The 25,599-nt window shown below is 37.2% G+C and overlaps 1 pseudogene; it reads right to left on the bottom strand.

The window, feature by feature from the left end:
- Positions 1–3,125, bottom strand: part of LOC138080711 (histone-arginine methyltransferase CARM1-like) — a 174,341-nt pseudogene extending 171,216 nt beyond the window's left edge.
- Between the last annotated feature and the right edge of the window lie 22,474 nt (positions 3,126–25,599).

Here is a 25,599-nt window from a genome sequence, read left to right as displayed (position 1 = left end):
ACACAACAGTAATAAATGAGATAGTCATGGGTTCTTCCTCTCTTCTACCTGGTAAGGTAGATGTTCCATTTTAAAGATTAGACTTTTGGCTTTTGCTTGCTGGAGTCATGAGAGTGAAGAAAAACTGAAAATGGATTGATTGATTCGGGTTACAAACAGGCTAAAGGTTAATAGAAAAGAAACGAAGAGAGCAGGAAAATCAGAAGAAGGAAGAAAGGGATGTGGAGGTAGTTTCAGAGTTAAGAACTGGGCAAACTCCCATGTGTGAGAGACAGAAGACAAAGAAAAGGGGCTCTTAAGACATCAGTTTCAGACCAACAATACGAACACTATCAGCACCAACTATGATTACTGAAACAGGCGTCTAATTGTTTTATTGTTGCCTTGGTTTAGGGTTTGGTTTGGATTTGAAAATGTGCTTCCCTCCCTCTACATTTTGTTTTTTTATTATGCTAAGTCTACCCTGTCAAATCATAGAGTCCTTACACAATATATTATTCCCTATTAGCCCTCGTTTAATAGTGCTCCCCATCAGACCTATATTGATATCTCTCTCATCATTTTGGTTGTCCAAAATCATTCTCTACTGGTATCTTAGGAAGGGCTTGCTGAAACAATATTCCCTGAATTGTTGTGTGCCAATCATTGTCTTTTATAGTTTTGAGGGTCAGTTTTTCTGGATATAAAATTCTTATCTCACATTTTTTTTTCCTCTGAAGATCTTTAATGTAACTTCATTTTCTTCTAGCATGTAGCATTACTGCCAAAAAGTCTAAAGATAATCAGACTTTCTTTCCCTTAACAGGTACTATCATAATGTCTTGATTCTAGTGTTTTTCTCTTTCTTTAAAGGTCAGTAATTTTTACTAGAAAGTGTCTTATGTTGCCCATTCTAGGTCAGTATTTTCAGGTATAAAGTTTACTATTTCAGTATGTATTTTCAATTATCTCAGCAAAATTTTCTCAACTGTAATTTTTGTATTTGTTTCTTTGCTCTGATATCTTCTTCAGAGATTTTTATACACATGTTGGATCTTCTTATGCTCGCAATTTTCCTTTGAATTCTTTTTATGTTTCCTATTCCCTCTTACATTTAAAAACTTTCCATCTTTTCTTCTTTATTTGATATAATTTTTTCCCTTCTCTTCAGTCTTCATTTCTAAAATCAGCATTTTTTAAATTATTTTATTTCTGATTGCTCCTTGAATTTTTTCATTTTCATTTCTAAGCTTTTCTAATTCTGATTGATATTATTATTTCATGTCCTGTATAATGTTCCTAATTATTAATTTGTTCTGCAAATTAATCTTACATATTTTTGGAACATACCTATATAGTATGCTTTCACTGCTGGCGGAGATGTTAGTCTGCCTTTTTCTCTTAGAGTAAGTCTGCATGGAATTTGATCTCCATACTTTTCTGTTGTTCATTTTAATGTAAACATAATTTTCCTGAACTTTCAGGAGGATAGTAATTACGTATATAGTTTTACAGGAAACTACCAAATTCTTTTCCACAGTGACTGTGATATTTAACATTCATATCAACAATGGAAAAATAATCCAGTTTCTGCACATACTCATAGTGTAGTAGTATCTCACTGTGGGTTTAATTTGCACTTTCCTAATGTCTGATGCTGGGAGGGAGTGGGGGCAGGAGGAGAAGGGGACGACAGAGGATGAGATGGCTGGATGGCATCACTGACTCGATGGACATGAGTTTGGGTGAACTCTGGGATTTGGTGATGGACAGGGAGGCCTGGCGTGCTGCAATTCATGGGGTCGCAAAGAGTCGGACACGACTGAGCAACTGAACTGAACTAAACTGAACTAATGTCTAATAAGGCTTCCCAGATGGCTCAGTGGTAAAGAATCCGCCTGCCAAGGCAGGAGGCGGAAGAGACCTGGATGCTAATGGTGCTGACCATCTTCTCATGTGCTCATTTACCATCTGAATGTTCTCCTCAGCGAATGTCTGTTTATGTCATCTGTTGCTGTTGTTCCGTTGCTAAGTCATGTCTGACTCTTTGTGACCCCATGAACTGCAGCATGCCAGGCTTCTCTATCCTTCACTGTCTCCCTGAGTTTGCTCACACTCATGCCCATTGAGTCAGTGATGCCATCTAACCATCTCATTCTCTGTCACCCTCTTCTCCTGCCCTCGATCTTTCCCAGCATCAGGGTCTTTTCCAATGAATTGGCTCTTCACATCAGGTGGCCAAAGTATTGGAACTTCAGCATCAGTCCTTCCAATGAATACTCAGGGTTGATTTCCTTTAGGACTGACTGACTTTATCTCCTTGTTGTCCAAAGGACTCTCAAGACTCCTCCCTAGCACTGCAATTCAAAAGTATTGATTCTTTGGTGCTCAGTCTTCATTATGGTCCAACTCTCACATCCATACACGACTCCTGGAAAAACCATAGCTTTTACCCATTTGCAAAATGGATTGGTTTGGGTTTGTTTTAACTACTGAGTTCTTCATATATTGTGGATAAAGTCCTTTAACAGATATGTGGTTTGCAAATATTTTCTCCCATTTTGTAGCGTGCCTTTTATTCCTCTTAACAGGATTTTGCACATAGCAAATGCTTAATTCTGATAAAGTCCGATTATCAATTTTTCCTTTTATTAATTATCTTTCAGTGTCTAAGAACTCTCTGCCTGAGTCCTTTGATCTTGCTTATTCTATGGTTTCATTACAATCTAAGTGGACAACAGTGACAGTCTCTGCACTGTTATCTGCCCTGGTAACTGAAAATGAGTTCACACTGCTCCAAGCTGCCAGGTTACAATTAATGAAGCACACATGCAGTCATTGCAATGCTCTGCTCAAACCTTCAAAGATTCCCCACTGAATATTAAAGTACAGAGCTTCCTGCCTGGAATTGTAAATCCCCGGGAATCTTTCCTTCTTCCGCGCAGCCAATCCACAACTCCCTAAACATATACCATACCCCAACAAGACTAATTACCAGCTGCTCTGCAAGAAGAGCTTATGATTACAGTGACAGCAGAGACGTGAATTAGAAGAACAGAACTTCTAAGGTGATACAGAAAATCAAATCTGCCACTGTAAACACTGCCTAATTTACGAATGTCCATATCAAACACCATCACCTCCATGGCACCTTTCCTGATTGCCCCCAAGTGGCAAATGTTATCTCCTTCACTTTACTAACAGAGGTTCAGCAGCACTCTGTTACAGCATGTAGCTTATTCTGCCATTTGCAGCCCAATTTTAACTATTCTGCCACGTGTCAGAATACCCACAGGCAGAGATCGTGTCCTCCTTTCTCTGATCCTCCTGGAGGACCTGATACATAGCAAGGACTGTCAAACTTTAACTTGACAGAAACCACCATCAGCATCACTCCAGTTTGGACACATCTGGTGTGTCTGCCATATTTACTGCTGAAAACAAAGCTCGAGGACAAACTCAACTCATCTTCCTAGCCTTTGAATCAGCTTAAACATATTTTTAACCAGTCTCTCTTTTTTCCACATTCTTCTCTCCACACATAACCACAGCAGAAGAAACAAATAAACACTGAAACCAACTTCATAATGAAATTTTAAACACCTCTGCAACCAATATTTTCAAATCAGAAGGAAGTAACATTTCATACTGCCTTTTAATGAAAGAGAATGCCATGTCCCTAACAACTCCCTAGGAACCTACTGCTCCCTCAAATTTCTTTGCAATGCTTCTCTGAGTAATCCTTCAGCTGAAATTTTTCAAGGTGGGAAAATGACTAGGTGCCAGAGAGCCATGGATACACGGAATTCTAGAAAAGGGAGTAGTGGGTCTTATTCTTTTAATCTCAAATTTTCCCTATCAAATACATGTCTGTTGTTTACAGAATACCACTCAGCACATAGAATATGACTGGTACATACTTACTGAATTAAACAACAGAATCATTACAGTTATAGAAACCATGGTCACTTTTTAACCACACAAAAACAAAATGAAATAGAGCATTACGGATATCAAAGTGTCAATCAAACACTTGGTACTTTCAGTCAACTTTTTTTTTTCTAACTCCTGCAAATGGTTTGGAACTTTTGGTTAATGACATGTTTTTCCTGTTATGATATAAGATCAAGGAAAAGTTCACTTTCTCTTTTCTCCATTAAGAATGTAAACTTCTTAATTCTTCCAATCTCCCTTTAAGAAGCTGGTCATCTCAGGTTTAAATTTAAACTTCATTGTGAATGTCTCTACAGGGTCTAAACTAGATATTGTAGCATCTACTTTCTTCCTGGGAAGAGTTTTCTCCGATCTCCAGCTTTCTCCTTGTGGTTTCTAGAGACTATTCTATTGAAGTTACTCAGTCAGGGATAATTGCTCTGATGCAGACTCAGTGACTATAATAACAAAAAGCGAGAGCTTCCAATGAAAGAGTATAAAATAACAACTCTGCTGTCAAGAGCTGTTGTACAGATTCAGTTTTGTTTCTGCCCTGCAGCAGATGTGGTGGAACCAGATGTCTGTAAGCCATGGCTTGGGGATTCACTCATACGTGCACACACAGCTAACATTTACGAGCATGTGCTGTAAACCAGTCACTACTGATTGGCACCAGGGAAAGATGCAAAGATAAACTGCAGACACAGCCTTGAGAGAGCTCACAGTGCAAGGAGAAGAGGTCTGTTCACGTGTTATGGTCCCTGAGAGAAACAAGCAACTAATTTTGCCTAGGAGATCCCTCATAGGAGGCATTACACTGGGTGGGAGCGCTGGAAGAAAAGTAAGAGCTTCCCAAGCAGAAAGGAAAGAAGGGAGAAAGGTCACACTGCAAGCAGAGGGCACAGCCTTTGTAAAGGGTTAGTGAATGAACGTGTCATGAATGAGGACAGCAGGTCTGGATGGTCTAGTTCACCTGCAGGTGGAGTAATTAATGTTAAGACCTCACTGGAAAAGGGATTCTGTATGTAAGTCAAATTACAATTTTGCCCCACACCTTCACTTTATACAGGAATTTCTTTTTTAAATAGGAGACACTAAGAGACTTGATCCAACACAGCACCTGCATTTTTACTACAGTCACGGAAGGATTCCTAAATGTTTAGATCAGCACTTTTTATAGAACACAATGCAAATTTTTAAATAACTGAATTACTTTTTTAACTTTACAAAGCATAAATAAGTGGGAACAGGATGCTTTATTCAATAATTGTGTTGAGGCAACTGGGTAAACATTTAAAGAACAGAAATAATAACATGTTTACCTGTTACTTCTCCCCCACTCCCCCCAAAAATTAAAGATTTGTTAAAAATTAAACCACAAAGATATTAGAAGAAAATCTAGGTCAGTTGCCATATAAACTTGGGCTGCAGAATGTGTGTGTATATTTTCCAGACATGACACTGAGGCAGGAGACAGATGGCCCCAGGCTGAACAGTTCTGCCCTGTAGACAGGAACTCCATGAAAGCGGGATACCGGAGGAGGCCAGGCCCTGCCAGGTTAAGAGACAAGCACCACATACTCCTTATTTTCAAAGTCAAGGAGACCTCTCCAACTTCACATGCGCAGAGAGGCTCCCTGGAGGTCAGAAAGGGAGGGGGTGCCACCCCATAACAAGTGATGTCAACTACCCACAGGCCTCTTTGCTAGAGTCCATCTTGGCTAATAAGAGATGTACACACACACACATGGGAGGACCCTGAGATATACCTAATACACTCAGGACCAGGCAAAGCAGGGTGACTGGCCAAAGGAAACCCAGAAGAAATGCCCCATAAAAGTGATTCAAACTACCAGAAGGGCACAACTCTCTGAGCACGCCCATGTGTCTATCTACATATACTGTACTCTTTTTCCCTAATAAACACTACTTGCTTCACTGCTGTCTGTCTCTACTTGGAAATTCATTTCTACACAACTGATGGGCCAGGGCCTTCTCACTGGTTTCTGGTGGCCTAGTGGCTAGGATTCAGCGTCCTCACTTCCTTAGCCATACTGAAGCCTTGCTTTTTTTTTTTTTTTTCAAGGAAAAAACCAAATACAATTGACAATCTATTCTTTCAAAAGCTCATAAACTTAAGACAAATTATAAAATGGAAACATACCACAATATATAGCAAAAGAACAGTATATTTTTGTTGTTGTTGTTTTTGTTAAAGACCCACAAAGAGAGAAGCGACATTTTTGTCTGTTCAACTCATGAAGATGTTTTTTGTGAATGTGGGTTAAAACAGAGGGTGGGTGTGGGTTAATACTCATACAATGAGAGTGTAAATGAGAATATCTGGGGAGGAAAACTTAATAATACATATATCAAAATCTTTAAAAGTAATCATGCCCTTTGACTCAGTAATTTTAGATTGATAAGTTTACTCTGAGACTATAATAAAGATTGTGTGGAAGGATTTAATTACAATTCATTATAGTGCTACTTGTACTTTCAAAAAAAATTGAAAGATTTTAAATGTCAAGCAATAGGGGATTAATTAAATAGATCATGGTAATCCCCATAAAGGAACACCATAAAATTTTCAAAAATGTTATCATGGATAGTTGTTCCTCATATATTCTAAAGAATAAAATATTTTGTGTAACTCTTATTTTTTAAAGAAAAAATTATATGAAAGTGCCTGGAAACATAGGCAGTTAATCTTTAAGAGCATTTTTTTTTCCCCTCTGGTAGGTAGAATAAAAGGTAATCTTCTTGTCTCCATTATTTTATTTTTCATTAATTAATATGCATAGCTTTATCATAAGAAAATACAATAAAACTTTTTACAAAAAGATAAAAATACAGCATATATCTCATATGCCTTAAAGTGGTAGTAATCACTTAGTGTTACACTGAATTGGAAAGAGCAGAAAATGAACCATGTGTATGTACAACCCAACACTGAAATTTCCCTCCAGGGAATTACTAGAATGCATTTGACACTGAACTTGGTAAGTACACAATGAAGAATGAGAGCATTAAGTCTGAGTGTGCCTATCTTCCTACACTTCCCTAAAAATTCACCTAGGTTTCCAAAAACATGAGTGTAAATTCATATATAGTATGGTATTTATGCACATCTTCCTAACTCACTATTATTTAAAAACACCATGCGGTATTTTGAGTAGCGAGCTCTCCTAACTTGACCATCTGCCTTTTTTTCTTATCTTGAAATCTTTATCTATTTAAAATTTTTCTGATAAATCCAGAACATGAAACCTATGTATATATGAAACACTCTGAGTGTCCAGACACTCACAGACAAAAGGTCACTCTCTGAAAGACCACTGGATAAAAACTTACCTTTCCTGCTTTTTTTCTTCTGTCATATTTCTAATCTAAAGTTTCCATCACTGAAATACTTGGGGAGGACCAGTCTGCAAACCTGTAGGTCTGTAAGCCTTGAAATACTTTGCTAAAACATCTATACACATTCATATATTTATATTCATAAAATATATGTATTTGTGGGTTTAAAGTTGTAGTTGGCAATAAAGAAAAAATAATTAATGGCAATTTCGAATGTTCCTCATCCAATTATCAAATCATACACATTTTTGAACCTAGATCTCCTTCAGGTATTACACACTACCATTTGTATAAGTAGATTAAGGTATGCTCTGATTTCACCATATTGACAATTCTGTGAAAATATTTCTCATTGTAATGAGTCATCCTCCTGGTAAATTAATAACTGCACTCCATCATGGACTTAGAAATAGAGCCCCAATTTATTATCTTTTCCCTTATATATATTTCAGTATTTTATTTTTAAGCTGGTTTTTAGCCCTTATATAACGTCACACATAAATATTCATAGGAATGTTTATAAGCATAAATTCAATTTTGAAAAGCAAGCATAGGTGGGCACTATAATATTCCAGGCTCTGCTAATTAAGACGGTAACAAAGAAGAGCAGGAAGAGTTTCTGCCCTCAAGGGGTTCACAGTCTCAACTTCAAAGTGTTATAACATAAAGTATAACCATAAAGTGTTATGGTGACAGTGTGTGCAAATGAAGAGCACCTGCCCAGACCTGGGAGTGGAGTGAAGATGTTCCAGGGAATTTCCAGGAGATTATTCTAAATTGAGGCTTAAAAATGACTAGTCAGGGAAGTGAGAATGAAATTATCCAGGCAGAAGAAACAGCAGGTACAAAGGCACAGAGGCATAAAGAAGCAGGGTATGTATGGGAAATGACATTAGTTTGATGTAGCTGGAACACAAAGTGTGAGGCCAGGAAAAACAGGAGGAGGAAGTTGGCAGGAGCCTCATATTCATGTTCATCCATCAGGCTTTAGTTGAAAGAACAGAAATCATTCTAACTAGATTAAACAAAAGATATTTAATTTAGAGAAACAGTGCTTAGAAAATCATTGGAAGAGTTTTGTAAGCAGCTTCCAGGCTGACCTTTAAAGAGTGATCCCCACAACAATCCCTCCCAAAAGACCCTCCAATGAGGCGCCATCTCTGACATAGAAACCAGAGAATCTAGAAGCTTCTGCTACAGCAGCTGGCTACGGGGTTACACAACTCCAGCTGCAACTGATGTCAGCAAAATGGGCACTTCAGCTCTACTTTTCAACACCAGATCCTGGGAACTCTGCTGCCTTTGCCACTGAAAAACATAATAAATTTCAATTCCAAATGTGTTCGTGGTAGGAAGACCAGAAACATTGCCTTTGCATCACTTCTGGCTTTAAAAAAATACTCTCCGAGATTTACCTGCTTGGTGGAAACTCTCCAGCCTCCAGCCTGCATTAAGGCTTGCTACTAAAGTTATAAAACAGATTCAAGCCATCAAAACTATAATCCTTAGTACCCTCTGATAAGAAGCCTGGGTTTCATCAAGGATTTTTTTTTGTGTGTAATGTAATTCACATCCCATGAAATTCACCATTTTAGAGCATATAATTCAGTGGGTTATTTAATTCATAAGGTTGTATGACTATTATAATTCCAAAACTTTTTCATTACCCTAAAAAGAAGTCCCATACTCATCCTCAGTCACTCATTCTTTTCTTTTTCTACCTTCTGCTAACCACTAGTCTGCTTTCTGTCTCTATGTATTTCTCTACTCTGGACATTTTTAAAAAATGGACTCACGCAACATGTCTTTATGTCTGGCTTTTTTCACTTAGCATAATGTGTTCAGGGTTGATCATACTATAATATATATTAACACTTCATTTCTTTACATGGCTGGATAATAATCAAACGTATGGAAATACCATAATTTGTTTATCCATTCTTCAGTTTATCTCCTCACCAGTTGGGTTGTTACCATGTTTTTTGCTTTCATAAATAATGCTTCTGTGAAAATCTTTGTTTTAAAATATGCTTTCAATTTTCTTGGGATTATATCTAGGAGTAGAACTGCTAGATTATCTATGTTTAATTTCTTGAAGAACTGTCAAACTGTTTTCCACCATAATTATCCCATATTATATTCCCATCAGCAATGTATCAGGCTTCCAATTTCCCTACAAATAACACTAGCTATTATCTGGTTATTATTATTATTATATTATCATTATTATTGCCATGCCAGTAGATATAAAATGATATCTCACTGTAATTTTCAATTGTATTTCCCTCATGACTACTGAGGTAAGTAAGCATCTTTTCATGAGGTTACTGGCCATTTTACATCTTCTTTGGAGAAACGTCATTTCAAATATTTTGCCCATATTTTCTCCCATTCTGTGTGTTGTCTTTTCATACTATCTTGTAGTTTCCTTTGATGCATAAGAGTTTTTAATTTTGATCAAGTCTGATTTACCTGGATTTTCTTTAGTGGCTTATGTTTATAGGTATCATAGCTAAGAAACCATTGCCTAATCCAAGGTCACAGGATTTAAGCCTATATTTTTCTAACAGTGTCATGGTTTTAAATCTTAGAATTTTATCCATTTTGACTAAATTTTTGTATATGATTAATCAGCCCATCTTTTTTCTTTTTATGTGACTATCCACCTGTCCTGATAGCAACTGCTGAAAAAGACCATTTTTCCTCCATTTAATTGATGAGACACTCTGGCCAAAAGTCAACTAGCCATAGATATACAGGTTTATTTCTGAACTCTCAAGTCTGGTTCATTGATCTAAATGTCTGTTCTTAAGCCAATACCATACTTGTCTTGATTACTTACAACTCTGTACTAAGTTCTGGAATTGAGAAGTGTGAGTCCTTCAACTTTGTTCTTTTGCAAGATGGTTTTGTTTATCCTGGGTCTCTTGTATTTTCATACAAATTTTAGGACCAGTTTCTCCCCAGTTTATTCATTTCTGCAACAGAGACAGTCAGATTTTTTTTGTTTTGTTTTACAGAATTGCACTGAATCTGTAGATCAGTTTGGTGAGTACTGTTATCTTAATAATAGTCTTCCAAAATCATCTTAATAAAACTTTCTTCCAATCTATGAACACAGGATATCTCTGCAATTATTTGTCTTATTTAACTTCTTTCAACACTGCAGATGGTGACTGCAGCCATGAAATTAAAAGACGCTTACTCCTTGGAAGAAAAGTTATGACCAACCTAGGTAGCTATATTCAAAAGCAGAGACATTACTTTGCCGACTAAGGTCCGTCTAGTCAAGGCTATGGTTTTTCCTATGGTCATGTATGGATGTGAGAGTTGGACTGTGAAGAAGCCTGAGCACCGAAGAATTGATGCTTTTGAACTGTGGTGTTGGAGAAGACTCTTGAGAGTCCCTTGGACTGCAAGGAGATCCAACCAGTCCATTCTGAAGGAGATCAACCCTGGGAATGATGCTAAAGCTGAAACTCCAGTACTTTGGCCACCTCATGTGAAGAGTTGACTCATTGGAAAAGACTCTGATGCTGGGAGGGATTGGGGACAGGAGGAGAAGGGGACGCCAGAGGATGAGATGGCTGGATGGCATCACTGATTCAATGGATGCGACTCTGAGTGAACTCTGGGAGTTGGTGATGGACAGGGAGGCCTGGCGTGCTGTGAATCATGGGGTCGCAAAGAGTCGGACACGACTGAGCGACTGAACTGAACTGAACAATGTATTATAGTTTTCAGTATACAAGTCATGCACTTCTGTTTAATTTATTCCTATTTCATTCAAACAAATAGAATTTTTAAAATATTATCTTCAGATTGTCCAGTGTATAGAAATGCAACTGATTTTTGTGTACTGATTTTGTATACTGCAAACTTGCCAAACTCCTTTACTAACTCCAACCCTATCCTTAGTAATGTATGGGTTCCTTAGGCCTTTTTTATACACAAATATTTTTACTTCTTCCTTTTTAATGTGGATGCTTCAATTTCATTTCCTTGTTTAAATCTCCTGTACAATGTTGAATAGAATCAGTGAGAGGAAACATCCTTGATTTGTTCTTGATCTTTGGGGGAAAGTTTTTAAGTGTTTCACTATTAAGTATGATGTTAGCAGTGGTCACCAAGGATTCTAATCAGTAGTCTGAAGAGCTACAAGACTGGAAGCATAGACATGCAGGTTAATAGTGGGGGATCTATGTTCTCTGAATTATAAATTAAGGCCAGTTTTATTATCATTATGTCCCTAGTGTCTGCTAGCTTTTTTCAGTAGAGTGTCTCTCTATACTCTAGATTCTGTGTAAGGAAAAGAAGGCTTCCAGCCTCCTCTTTCCAGTGAGATCACTTTTTTCCCAGCTCTCCAACACCACCAGGACCAGTAAGATGCTACCTCCTAATTCCAATCACTAAGATAACAGGTCTCCAAGAAAATTTTACTGACCTCTTTGCTGTCACACCGCCAGGAACTATAGAGGAGATTAATGCCTAGTGGCCCCAAATCTCAGGACTTTTCCCACTGTGCCTCACCCTCCCATTAACCTCACAGAGTATGAGAATTTCAAGCCTCCCAAGTCTCTCATTTATCCTGCCCAGCATTCCATAATTCCATGGCCCCCAACACCCTGTTACTATGTCTCTGGTCTTCTTCTCCATAGCCCTGATCTGCTATTTGAAGCTCCCCTCATCCTCTTGTATAACAGAAACCTGGCTGACCTGTAATGAGCCCACTTCTGCAGGCCTCTCAATTAAAAGCTATTTTTCTTTCTGACACCCCTGAGGTATTACTTATCTATTGCTGGCAACAAATTCCCACAACCTTAGCAGTTTAAATTGACACAAGTTTATTAGCTTACAGTTCTGTAGGTGAGAACTCCTTTTTTCCATGACTGGTTCCTTTTTCTCACTCAAATATCAGTTTCAACATCACTTTCTAATAAAGCCACCGTGCTGTCCCCAATCATTCCATCTTCAGTCTCTCAGTGACTATTACATTAACCCTATTTTTAATTCCCCACATAGCTTTACCACTGTCTGAATTTTAACTTGTAAGTATATATATATATATATATATATATATACACACATATATATATATAATATGCTCTCCATTAAAATATTTATTGGAATCTTTCTTCCCCTTTTATCAGGTAACTTTACCAAACTTTATTATTGTAACTGGTAGTGTTTTCAGTTGATTTTAGGTAAATAATCTGACATTTGAAAAAAAATGATAATTTTGTGATTTCCTTTATGGTACCTTTTTTAAAAACCTTATTTTGGTGGCTGAAAATTCAGTGACACCATGGAACAAAGAGCAGTGGCAGCAGGCATCTGCATCATTTTTTTTTACTATTTGACTCACAGCTGTAGTTTGACCATTTAGTATGATGCTTGCTACAGACTTATGATAAAAACTCTTTACCATGTAAAGAGTGCTTAAATTTTTACCATTGTTTGCTCATATTTTTATCACCAAGGAAGTTTGAATTTATTAGTTTTCAGCTTATATTTATATTTTCTTCTCCTTTAGTATATTAATGTGCTAAGTGCAGAATTTTATTTGTAGGTATTCACAGGTAATCTATCCCTGCAATTCTTTGATAAACTGACATAAGAATTGTTAATTATCATTCTAAGAAGCTACTGTGCATAATTTGTTAAGAGTTTGGTGTATTTTCACATCTTTATTCCTGTGGAAGATTAATTTGCGGTTGCTTTGTTTGCTCTTTTGCCCTAATTGGCCATCAATGGCATGTTAACTCATCAAAATGAATACAGTGTTTCATGAAACTGATAAGAAAACTCTAACTTTGGATCAAGTTTAGTAACGTTGTAATTATCTCTTTCTTAAGGATTTGATAAAAGTCTCCCAATTAACTATCCCAGTCTAGTAAAAAATGGCATTTAACTTTTTTTCTCCAGAATTATATCCTTCCATATCTTTCAGAATGCTCTCCAAAACATATGCTGGTTTCTTGCTTGAGCAAATTGCAAAGTGGGGTTTCTTAGTTCAAGCTACGCCAACATAAGGAACAGAGCAGATGAAACGGTAAGACCTGGTGAGTCCACGTCAAGCTGTATTATTCTGTTTATCACTTCTACAGACTGGTCTAAATGAATAAGTGCAAGATTATATGCAACATCTGCTGTTTTCTTTCCTTGCCCTTTGAGTCCAGAGGCAGGAACTGGTTATGGATTAAAAGCTACTTACTCTCCGTGTAGACTCCTGGTCTCTGATATTTGTCAACTCCCCACCATTCAGCTATACAAAGTGTCAGAGGTCTGAGGAATTAACTCCATTGACACCTTCCCACCAATCAAAACGCTTTCTTTAACCTATTTCTTTTTAAGATTTTTATATCATGTTCTTTTCAAATTGCTCTTAACTAATCAAATATTACTTCTGAAGTACATGGCTTATTGCTTTATGATTTTTTTTCTAATTATGACCAACATGGACCTTAAGAAGAAATTGATCCTACTGTCTAATATTGCCACCATAAAGTGGTTCAGAGGAACTATTAATTGGTGTAGATCAAATAATTTCACATAGCACAACACAATATTTATGTCACTCTGGTTTACATTTCACAAGTAATTAATCTTGAAAAACAACCAGCGGTTGTCCTGCTCAAACCTAGCCTTCAGCATGTTTTAATGAGTTATGACTATGGTGGATATCTGGTTGCACCTGCTCTAATAATTTTTCCAGACTAAAATTTATGTGGTCATGCTACACGAAATAGAATGTATTCTGGCCTGGAGAATTCCATGGACTGTATAGTACATGGGGTCACAAAGAGTCAGATACAACTGAGAACTTTCACTTTCACTTTTCATAATGAAAAATAATTTCAAAAATATATTTACATATAACTGAATCACTTTGCCATACATCCAAAACACATTATAAATTAACTATAGTACATATAGTACATTCCCTGGATCATAGAAAAAGCAAGAGAATTCCAGACAAACATCTGCTTCTGCTTCATTGACTATGCTAAAGCCTTTCACTGTGTGGATTACAACAAACTGTGGAAAATTCTTCAAGAGATGGGAATACCAGACCACCCTGATCTGCCATTTGAGAACTCTGTATGCAGGTCAAGAAGCAACAGTTAGAACGAGACATAGAACAACAAACTTGTTCCAAACTGGGAAAGGAGTACATCAAGGCTATATACTGTCACCCTGCTTATTTAACTTATATGCAGAGTGCATCATGCAAAATGCCGGGCTGGATGAAGCAGAAGCTGGAGTCAAGGTTGCCAGGAGAAATATCAGTAACCTCAGATATGCAGATGACACCACCCTTATGGCAGAAAGCGAAGAGGAACTAAACAGTCTCTTAATAAAAGTGAAAGAGGAGAGTGAAAAAGCTGGCTTCAAACTCAACATTCAAAAAACTAAGATCATGGCATCTGATCCCGTCACTTCATGGCAAATAGATGGAGAAACAATGGAAACAGTGACAGACTTTATTTTCTTGGGCTCCAAAATCACTGCAGATGGTGACTGCAGCCATGAAATTAAAAGAGGCTTGCTCCTTGGAAGAAAATCTATGACCAACCTAGACAGTGTATTAGGAAGCACAGACATTACTTTGCCAACAAATATTCATACAGTAATCATGTATGGATGTGAGAGCTGGACCATAAAGAAAGCTGAGTGCCAAAATTGATGCTTTTGAACTGTGGTATTGGAGAAGACTCTTGAGAGTCCTTTGAACTGCAAGGAGATCAAACCAGTCAATCCTCAAAGAAATCAGTCCTGAATATTCATTGGAAAGACTGATGCTGAAGCTGAAACCTCAATACTCTGGCCACCTGATGCGAAGAACTGACTCCCTGGAAAAGATCCTGACGCTGGGAAAGATTAAAGGTGGGAGGAGAAGGAGACGACAGAGGATGAGATGGTTGGATGGCATCAGCAACTGAATGGATGTGAATTTGAGCAAGCTTTGGGAGTTGGTGATAGACAGGAAAGCCTGGCGTGCTGCAGCTCATGGGGTCACAAAGAGTCAGACATGACTGAGTAACTGAACTGAACTGATAGTGCATAAGAAAAAAACAAATAAAATCTTGAAAGTAGCCAGTGAAAAATGACACATAACATACAAGAGTACAACAATTTGAATTATCAGTGAGTTTTATCTGTAATTAACCGAGTTCAAAGATAATAAAACATCTTTAAAATACTGAAAGAAAAAAAAATAGCTACTAACCCAAAATTCCATATTCAGAGACAATGTTCCTCAAAAATGAAAGCAAAGTTTAGATATTTTCAGATAACGGAAAATTGAAAGAATGCCTTGCCAGCTCACCTGCACTATACTTTTTTAAAAAATGCTAAAGGGAAATTATAGCAGATGAAAACCTGGATCTCTAGGAAGGAAAGAAAAAACAGGGATAGTAAATCTATGTTTTAATTTTAAAAGATTCTATTCTTCTAGATGTTTTAAAATAAAATGTATAACACTGTTCAGATACAGTGACACAGTTTACAAAAAATGGAGATGTAATACTTATAATAAATGTTATCATAAACAATAGGAGAGTAAGCGGAACTCTACAGTTGCAAATTTTACAAAAGTGGTACAATAATAATTATAATAAGCATATTGTGAAAAGTTAAAATGTATAATTTCTAAATCCACTCCTAAAATGCCAAAGAGATATAGCTATTAAGTTAATAGATAAATTTGAGAAGATTTAAAATATTCAAATAATCCACAAGGTGGCAAGGTAGAAGAAACAGAGGAACTGCCTGCAAAGGGACAAAGAAGAAGACAGAAGTATAATAACTATATTGATAATTAAATATCAATGAAGTAAGCATTTAATTAAAAGGCCTAGTTTATCAGAACTGATTGAAGACCAAAACCCAACTATATGACCTCTACAACATTTTTAAATACATGTATGTATCTGGTCCCATCACTTCATGGTCAATAGATGGGGGAACAGTGGAAACAGTGGCAGATTTTATTTTTTCGGGCTCCAAAATCACTGCAGATGGTGATTGCAGCCATGAAATTAAAAGACACTTACTCCTTGGAAGAAAAGTTATGACCAACCTAGGTAGCATATTCAAAAGCAGAGACACTACTTTGCCAACAAATGTCTGTCTAGTCAAGGCTATGGTTTTTCCAATAGTCATGTATGGATGTGAGAGTTGGACTGTGAAGAAAGCTGAGCGCTGAAGAATTGATGCTTTTGGACTGTGGTGTTGGAGGAAACTCTTGAGAGTCCCTTGGACTGCAAGGACATCCAACGAGTCCATTCTAAAGGAGATCAGTCCTGAGTGTTCTTTGGAAGGAAGGATGCTAAAGCTGAAACTCCAGTACTTTAGCCACCTCATGCAAAGAGTTGACTCATTGGAAAAGACTCTGATGCTGGGAGGGATTAGCGGCAGGAGGAGAAGGGGACGACAGAGGATGAGATGGCTGGATGGCATCACTGACTCAACGGACGTGAGTTTGAGTGAACTCTGGGAGTTGGTGATGGACAGGGAGGCCTGGCATGCTGCAATTCATCAGGTCGCAAAGAGTCTGACACGACTGAGGGACTAAACTGACCTGATGTACAATCCATAAGCACATGGCTGGAGTAGGTACACTGATATAACAAAAAGTATACTTCCAGGAAAAAAGATATTACCAGAGATAAGGCCATTTCACAATGTAATACGATCATTTCATCAGGAAGACAAATAATCAGAAAAGTCTATGTACCTAGTAGCAGAGTTTCAAAATATAGCAAGAATGGCCAGAAATAATAAACTAAAAATTCAGTAAAAGCACAGATGATTTCAACTACACCAACAATCACCCTGACTTAATTGATATTTATAAAAGACTTACCCCTGAAAGTGCTGAATACATATTCTTTTCACATATACAAAGTACTGTAACCAAGATAGACCATATCATGAGCTATGAATTAAGTGTTGACAATTGCGAAAGGCATTAAATCATGTTTAGTATGATCTCTGATGACAAAAAGTTAAAAGGGAAATCAATAAATACCTATATTAAAAAACCAAATTAAATACTTATATAAAATGAATACATATCTTGAAAAAACAACTTACCAAATCTGATACAAAAGGAAATAAAAAAAATCTGAAGGCCCTATATATAAATGAATTTGATGTCAAATAGTCAAAGAAAAAATAACACCAATCTAGTAAAATTTATTCCAAATATAGAGAAGGGAACACTTTCTAAATAATTTTTGAGGCCAACATAACTGTAATACTTATTTGGAATAACTTCCGACAAAGCAGCAATGAAATTTAAAATAACATATCAATTTCCCTCACATACCAGACACAACATTTCTTAACCAAATAAAAGCAAACTGAATCAGTAGTATATAGAAAGGACAATGTATCAAGAGCAAGCAGGGTTCCCCAGGAACATAAGGCTGGTTTAACTTTCAAAAATCAATCACATAATTCACCACTTTGAACTGTAATGTTTCAATTAACAAAGAAAAGCCATTTGACATAATTCAATAATCACCGACTATAAAACCTCTTAGCAAATAGAACAGAAGGGAATTTCCTCAATCTAACAAAGGGTATTTACAAAAAGCCTCAGCAAACATTATTTCTAGTGATTTAAAAAGATGAGTAGGCAAGTCACAGACTAGAACACACAGTTGGCCATATACTGATACCAGGATTTAGAAAATATTCCATCAAGTCCATTAAAAAAAGACAACCCCCCAGAATAGGCAAAAGACCTGAAATGAAAACATGCACAGCAAAATAAGCACCTGAAAAAGTTCTCAACATCAGTAGGCAATAAAAACTATAACAAAATACATACTACTAAAGCCCACAAGAATGGTTAAAATTAAGACAGAACACTTAATTGAGCATGTGAAGCACCCAGAACATTCATGCAGTTTGTGGGAATGCAAAATGGTCTAACCATGTAGAAATCTGGAAATTTCACTTTAGAAACCACTGGAAATGTCTCATAAAACTTAAGACCAATTCACTCTAAGACTCAGCCTTTCCAATCCCAGATATTTGCTCATGAGAAATGAAAATATATGCTCATAAAAAAGACGATGTACAAGGATATGTGGATGAAAAATGTCAGTGCCGTATCAGCAAACAGAGGGTGCTGCAGGTGTCAGCCGCACGGCCACCACCCACGGCCATGGTGAGCCCTGAAGGAGCTCAGGATGGAGACAGGCAGGCTGCCCCGAGGCCAGCAAGGTGCCAGCCACTGCAGCAGTCTCCAAAGGTGGGCCCCGGGTCCTGGCTCCTCCCTTACTGCTTCAGAGCAGTCTGCAGAGCTATCTGAGAGGCTGCCTCTCAGGCTTGAGTTCTGAGAAAGCTCTCAGAAGAAAACAGAATTTCTCCACTTTTAGGTTGTGCTTTTCTTTTTTCAGCTGACAGATATTTACAGCCAGAATCTGGAAAGAGACCATGTGCCCATCAACAAAAGTGTATAAACAAACTGAGGTATACGCATACAATGGAATACAACTCAGCAGTTAAAAGGAACTAAAACACTGAACGGAACTCAACTAAAATACTAAAAGGAACTCAATACAGAACGGATGAATCTCAAAAATATTATGTCGAGTAAAAGAAGCTTTACACAAAATAATACATACTGCATGATTCCACAAAGAAGACAGGCAAAACTAAATCAAGGTGGAAAGGATCAGAAAAGTGGTTGCCCCAAATAGGTAGTATCAGCTGACATTAAGTTTAATTAAACTGATTTTACCATGAAGAGTACCCATGAGAATATCTTGTTTTTATCACCACTTTTAAAGCTATGCAACTGTAAATTGTAAAATGTTTATTAATCTGTTAGTAACATTTTAATTTACATTTCTTTAAAGTCAAGAGTTTTCACATCTTTACAAACGTTTACAGGCCATTTCTGTTTTTGTGTTTACCTTTTGTGGTTACATCTTCATATTATGTTTTATTTATTTATTATTTTAATTGGAGGCTAATTACTTTACACTACTGTAGTGGTTTTTGCCATACATTGACATGAACCAGCCATGGGTGTACATGTGTCCCCCATCCTGAACCCCCACTCCTCCCTTCCTCCCCATCCCACCCCTCTGAGTTGTCCCAGCGCACTGGCTTTGAGTGTCCTGTTTCACGCATCGAACTTGGACTGGTGATCGATTTCACATACGGTGATATAGATGTTTCAGTGTGTTTACCTTTTCATATTCTTTATAGCTCAGCTGGTAAAGAATCCGCCTGCAATGCAGGAGACCCTGGTTCAATTCCTGGGTCAGGAAGATCCGCTGGAGAAGGGATAGATAGACTACTCACTCCAGTATTGCTGGGCTTCCTTTGGGACTCAGGTGGTAAAGAATCCGTCTGCAATGTGGGAGACCTGGGTTCGATCCCTGGTTTGGGAAGACCTCCTGGAGAAGGGAAAGACTACCCACTCCAGTATTCAGGCCTGGAGAATTCCATGGACTGTATAGTACGTGGGGTCACAAAGAATCAGACACAACCGAGGGACTTTCATATTCTTTAGAATGTTTCCTATTGCTTTTTTGTTTTATTTCTGATTGGATTGTAAGAGTTATTTTATATGTTAAGAGATGTATCTATATCTGTCATTTTTGTTACAAATTATTTTTTCTCCTAGGTTGTTTTGTCTTTTGACTTATGATGGATATATGCTCTAGTACTATGAAGATTAATGAGAAGATGGCAAGCTAATTGAATAAAGAAAAAAAAACCTTACAAGATTCACTAGGCTTCATTTACACTGGAAATAATTTGTCTGTATTGAAAATGAAAAAAATAAGACACTGACAAATATTTTTAAAAAGGAATAGTGGTTGCTTTCGAGGGGGTGGGGAAGGCAAGACTGAGAAACTTTCAGGGTTGATAGCAAGGTTCTCTATCTTGACAGAGACTGGGTTACACAGATAGAAGTATGTGTCCAAATTTATCAGATGGTACACACAAGATTTATACATTCCATTCATGCATAAATTTTACCAAAAAAGAAAGAAAAACAGTAAACAAGCATCAAGTACTTGTAAACAAGCAAAACAGTAAACAAGTATCTATGATTTGCATGCTGAAGTGTCTACGGTGAAATGTATGGATGTCTACAACTGATTTTCAAACATGTCAAAAACAAAAATATTTACGAATGGACAGAGGAATGGATTAATCAACAGGTACATGATAAAGCAAGTACAGGAAAACAATGATTTATTCTGGGTTTTGTATAAACAAATTTAACAATATAAAATTTTCATTAAAATATTTGGGGAAAAGAGGATGCTTGATTCTACTTTTTGAAATTTAGGTGAACATATTTGAAAGCAGTATTATTTTTAAAAATGGAGGATTTGTGGCCATAAGCACTATTTTTCTAAAGTTAAGTCATATTATTCTGAGTATAACCTAAAATGTGTAATTTGAAATAACTGTGCTTATATTACCTATTTTTATTAAAGCTGTATCAGAATACCTAATCTGTATCTACAGACAGAATGTAATTTTGAAAGGCATATTTTGAAAGCCAATTATGAATTGGTTTTAAATAACTGTCTTCCAAAGATGTAATTATTTACTTCAATCCAAACTTTTTTCATATCTGTATGTGTCAAGTTCTAATCATCTGGGAAACTTAATGGCTTTCTATTTTTAATTGTTTTGAATAAAGCAATCCTTTTTTTATTCCAGTGTTTTCTACATAGAGAAGCAAAGAAAATAAGTTTAAATCATAATAGTTGTGTTAAACTAGAATTTCTAAGTGACAATTCTTATTTCTAGTAATTCTACCAAGAAAGAAACATTTCTAACTTTAGGTTTTTACATATGACAGATTATTAATATCTTTGAATTATTTTAGGTAGGTATATGAGAATATGGGTGTCTTCAGTGGCTCAGTGGTAAACTATCTGCAGTGCAGGAGATGTGAAGACATGGGTTCAACTCCTGGGTCAGGAAAATCCGCTGGAAGAGGAAACAGCAACCTACTGCCGTATTCTTGCCTGTAAAATTCCATGGACAGAGGAGCCTGGTGGGCCACAGTCCATGGGGTCACTAAGAGTTGGACGTGACTGAGCACATAGAGTGAGAACTCCCTGTGGCTCCTTAAGATATTAATATAATCTGTAGTGGAGAAGGCGATGGCACCCCACTCCAGCACTCTTGCCTGGAAAATCCCATGGACGGAGGAGCCTGGTAGGCTGCAGTCCATAGGGTCACTGAGGGTCGGACACAACTGAGCGACTTCACTTTCACTTTTCACTTTCATGCATTGGAGAAGGCAATGGCAACCCACTCCAGTGTTCTTGCCTGGAGAATCCCAGGGATGGGGGAGCCTGGTGGGCTGCCGTCTAGGGGGTCGCACAGAGTCGGACACGACTGAAGCGACTTAGCAGCAGCAGCAGCAGCAGCGTGTTAGAACTGATAGTATAAAACAAGGACAACAAGATACATGGCAATTCACTCATTAATACAGATCATAATAATCTATTAGGGCACTCTGTCCCATCCAGCCCAGGGCAGTTACGGAATCCTTCTCAACACCATGTCTAGCAGGCATTACTAACTGGTCAGAGCTGACCTAGAAGAAACTTAGTGAACTTGGCCCTTGCCCATCTGTCTTTAGGTCATGGAAGTGGTGATGTATTAGTCACTTTACGGTCCACTACAAACATGATAGTTATATAACTGAGCTCTGTTGACTGTGGAGGATTCTCTATGGAAACAGTCTGAATTGTTAAAGACTTTTCAAACTATGTAGCTGAAAATTCCCTCATGGTAGAAGCAAAATAATTCTCATCTTTTTAGCAAAACCAATTTGTGCAGCATTGAAAGCAATATTAACCAAGAGTCAAATCTGAAGACACTGGTAAGTATCATATTTCATTTAGTAACTTATATTCTATCTCATTTCCAAAAGGTTTTGAAGGTCCTCAGGAAATAAATAGCACAGGAGATTTATTAGTTCATTTGTTTTCTTTTGTGTGGTTTTTAAAGATTGCGGAATCAAGATGTGAAGGAAACATGTTGCCTGCCTTATCAGTAAACAAAGGATATTGAGGCCATGGAACCAGCAGGCCCTGCAGCCACCCCTAACTGTGCCACCCTGAGGGGATTCGGGATGGAGAAAAGCAGGATAGTTGCCCTAACTCGTTCAGGTGTGAAACAAAGGAAGGATTTCAACGAGCTCAGAGTCTTGCATCTTCCCATACACAGAAAAGCACTAAACTCATTAACTTAAGATGTCTGATTTTCTTTAATTAATGTTATCTTTTGATGTTCGGACTACCTGGTCTTTGTTGCAAAAACTCCGATATATCCTGGCTTCTCCCTTACCTCTGCAGAGCAGTCCCTCAGAGCTATGTGAGAGCCTGCCTTCCAGGCTTAAGTGCTTAGTTTCATCTGCCAAATAAAATATCATTCTCAACTTTTAGGTTGTGCACTTTTTTCATTCAACAAAGGTATTTTAACTCAATTTGCTTCTATAAAAACCTACAGGCTGGAGTGACTGTGACAAAAGGGCAAGAGGTGATCTCTGACTCTGTTTAAAATAGACCAGGACTAATTAAACATGAGAAACAATGACATTACTTGAGCTCCTGAGTCCTGCTATGCCTGAAGCAAATTCATTCTTGAAATTTTGTTATATTAGTCTCTTTATTTATTGTAGTTTAAGATGTGATTTCAACACCTGCAAAAAAAAATGATTTCCCAGAAAAAAAATCATTCTAATAAAAATACATATATAACTTGAGAAAAAGGGAATAAAGAACAACACTGAGGGAGCAAAAATACCATCTAAACATGCATGGAGAATTACATGTATCATAAAGTGTTCTATTTGCTTTACATGTGGTACTCATTTAATTCTCACAACAAATCAATGATTTAAATGTTACTATTATCTCCCTTATATAGATAAGGATATTAAAATGCAAAAAAATTGAGAGATTAACCCACCCCAGTCACAAAGTTAGCAAATGAGGGCACTACGAGTTGAACCCAAGCTGATTTGCTTCAAAACCATCTCTTAATCAATAGGTTAATCCACTTCTCTGCTTAAAGGTGGAATAAATACATAGAAACACATCCTTTAGTCACATACACTTGCTAGAAATGGGCTGTCAATTTGTTTCAGACTTTCTCATGTGGTTAACAGGTTACACAAAGATATGAATATAATCAGATATTGGTTCACAATATCCAGAATACAAATATGTATCAATTACTCATAGATATCAGAGATACCATAGTTCAGTTGGTAAAGAATCTGCCTGCAATGCAGGAGACCTGAGTTCAGTTCCTGAGTTGGGAAGATCCCCTGGAGAAGGAAATGGCAACCCACTCCAGTATTCTTGCCTGGAGAATCCCAGGAACAGAGGAGCCTGGCAGGCTACAGTCCATGGGGTTGCAATAGTCGAACATGACTTAGCAACTAAACCACCACCATCATCAGAGATACCTAAGAAATTCCTTCTCTGAATTTTGAGAACAGAGTGATTTGCTGGACAACACTCTCAACAGATAAGAAATACCAGGCTAAATTTCATATAGCTTCTACTTATATTTCAACTTATGTTGAGAATTTCAAGACAAATTGTAAATAAATCAAGTTACTCTTCTAGAGGGCAAAAGTAATGCTCTCCAGTCACGAACAGCCTAGTTTTATCAAAGATTAAACTTAGTATACCTATAGGAAGGGGTGGATTTGATTGTTTCAGACACAACCCTCCATGTATATTATTTTAAATTGTTGACTTGTTGACTTTTGTGAACTCCGGACAGCAGATGGTTGTGTTATAGTCTCTCTCAAAAAACTACAATGCCCAATTTCCCTCTTTCCCCCTAAATGGAAGATTTAGATGTTTTGATATTAAAAATTGAGGAGCTAAATCAAGTATCCTTGTCCCCAAAATAAGACAGTTCACTTCAAATGGGATGGACCAAAATAGTTGATGGAAGATCACTGGATAAAGCCAACATATATTAAGAAAACAGCTTTGGATCTGTTCTAATCCAAAGAGGGGGGAAACAATGACACTCCAATGCTTCAAAGAGAGCATGGCTGTGCTAGATTTTTTTTTCCCCCCTGGAAATTTTCAAAATTGGCATTATTGATTTTAAGTAATGCAACATCCTCATGAACCTTCTAAGATGAACCAGTTGCAAAACTAACCCCTAGGCAACACCCTGAGTTGACCTTTTGTATAGTTACTAGATATAAACCAATTCAACAACCTAGAATATCTGTTAAAAATAATGACCTTATTTGAGAAGCAGTTGATTGTGAGCCATGGTTTGTTCTGACAGTAATTAGATATCTAGCAGGACCAGCTGTCAGTTGAGTTTAGTCCTAATTTGTAACAATAAAATCATCTCTATTTTCCTTATCTGTCTAAAGGAATGTGATCCAAAACTGGGTTGACATCTTAAGATCAAGTTACAAATAAGAGAATAGGCCGAATTTCTCTCAGCTTTACAACATAAGGAATTATTATTTTCTGTGTCAGGAGATCCTTGCCTGCTCATTCTGACTTTTTTTAGGGGTATTTTTGAGCTCTATATAAACAACTTCAAAGTTTTTACTGAGGTTAAGCAAGTTAGCTAGCTCTTGTGCATAAGGTCAAAGACAGAAAAGAGCAATAAAAATTCTGGAAAACTTATATTAGTGGTCTATTCTACACTAGCTCTATCTAAATCCCACCTGCTTTCCAAAAAAGTGGGATAATAGCAGCCAAAATACACTGACGTGTAATTTAATAGCAATGTTCTAGAGATTTGACAGTAATTACCTCATTTAATTCAAACAACCTGTTAAATTCAACACTATTATAATCCAAAATTATAGATGACAAAACTGAGGCATAGAACTATGACTTAATCTGCTCCAAATCACAACTAGAGGGTGGATAAAAAAACTTAAAACACCACCAGTCTAACTTTCAGATCATGCTCTTATCACTGTGCTGTGTTACATCATTTTGGTTCATGAAGCCAACATTTATTTTTTCAGGGAGATTTAGAATATATCTTGAATGGGATATCCAATACACTAATGGATCTACCATTTGGGGAAGGAATAGTTATATAAGGGCTTTCCTGGCTCAAGAGAGTAAAGAATGGCCCAGTTGGTAAAGAATCCACCTGCAATGCAGCAGACTGCCTGCAACACAGCAGACCCAGGCTTGATTCTTGGGTTGGGAAGACCCCCCGGAGAAGGGAATGGCAACCCACTCCAGCATTCTTGCCTAGGAAATCCCACGGACAGAGGAGACTGGCAGGCTACAGTCCATGGGGTTGCAAGAGTCAGAC

Source organism: Capricornis sumatraensis, chromosome 6, assembly GCF_032405125.1.
Source record: "Capricornis sumatraensis isolate serow.1 chromosome 6, serow.2, whole genome shotgun sequence".
NCBI classification, from domain to species: Eukaryota; Metazoa; Chordata; class Mammalia; order Artiodactyla; family Bovidae; genus Capricornis; species Capricornis sumatraensis.
Note: the sequence above shows the minus strand (reverse complement) of the source record. Positions and strands in the feature narration are given on the sequence as shown.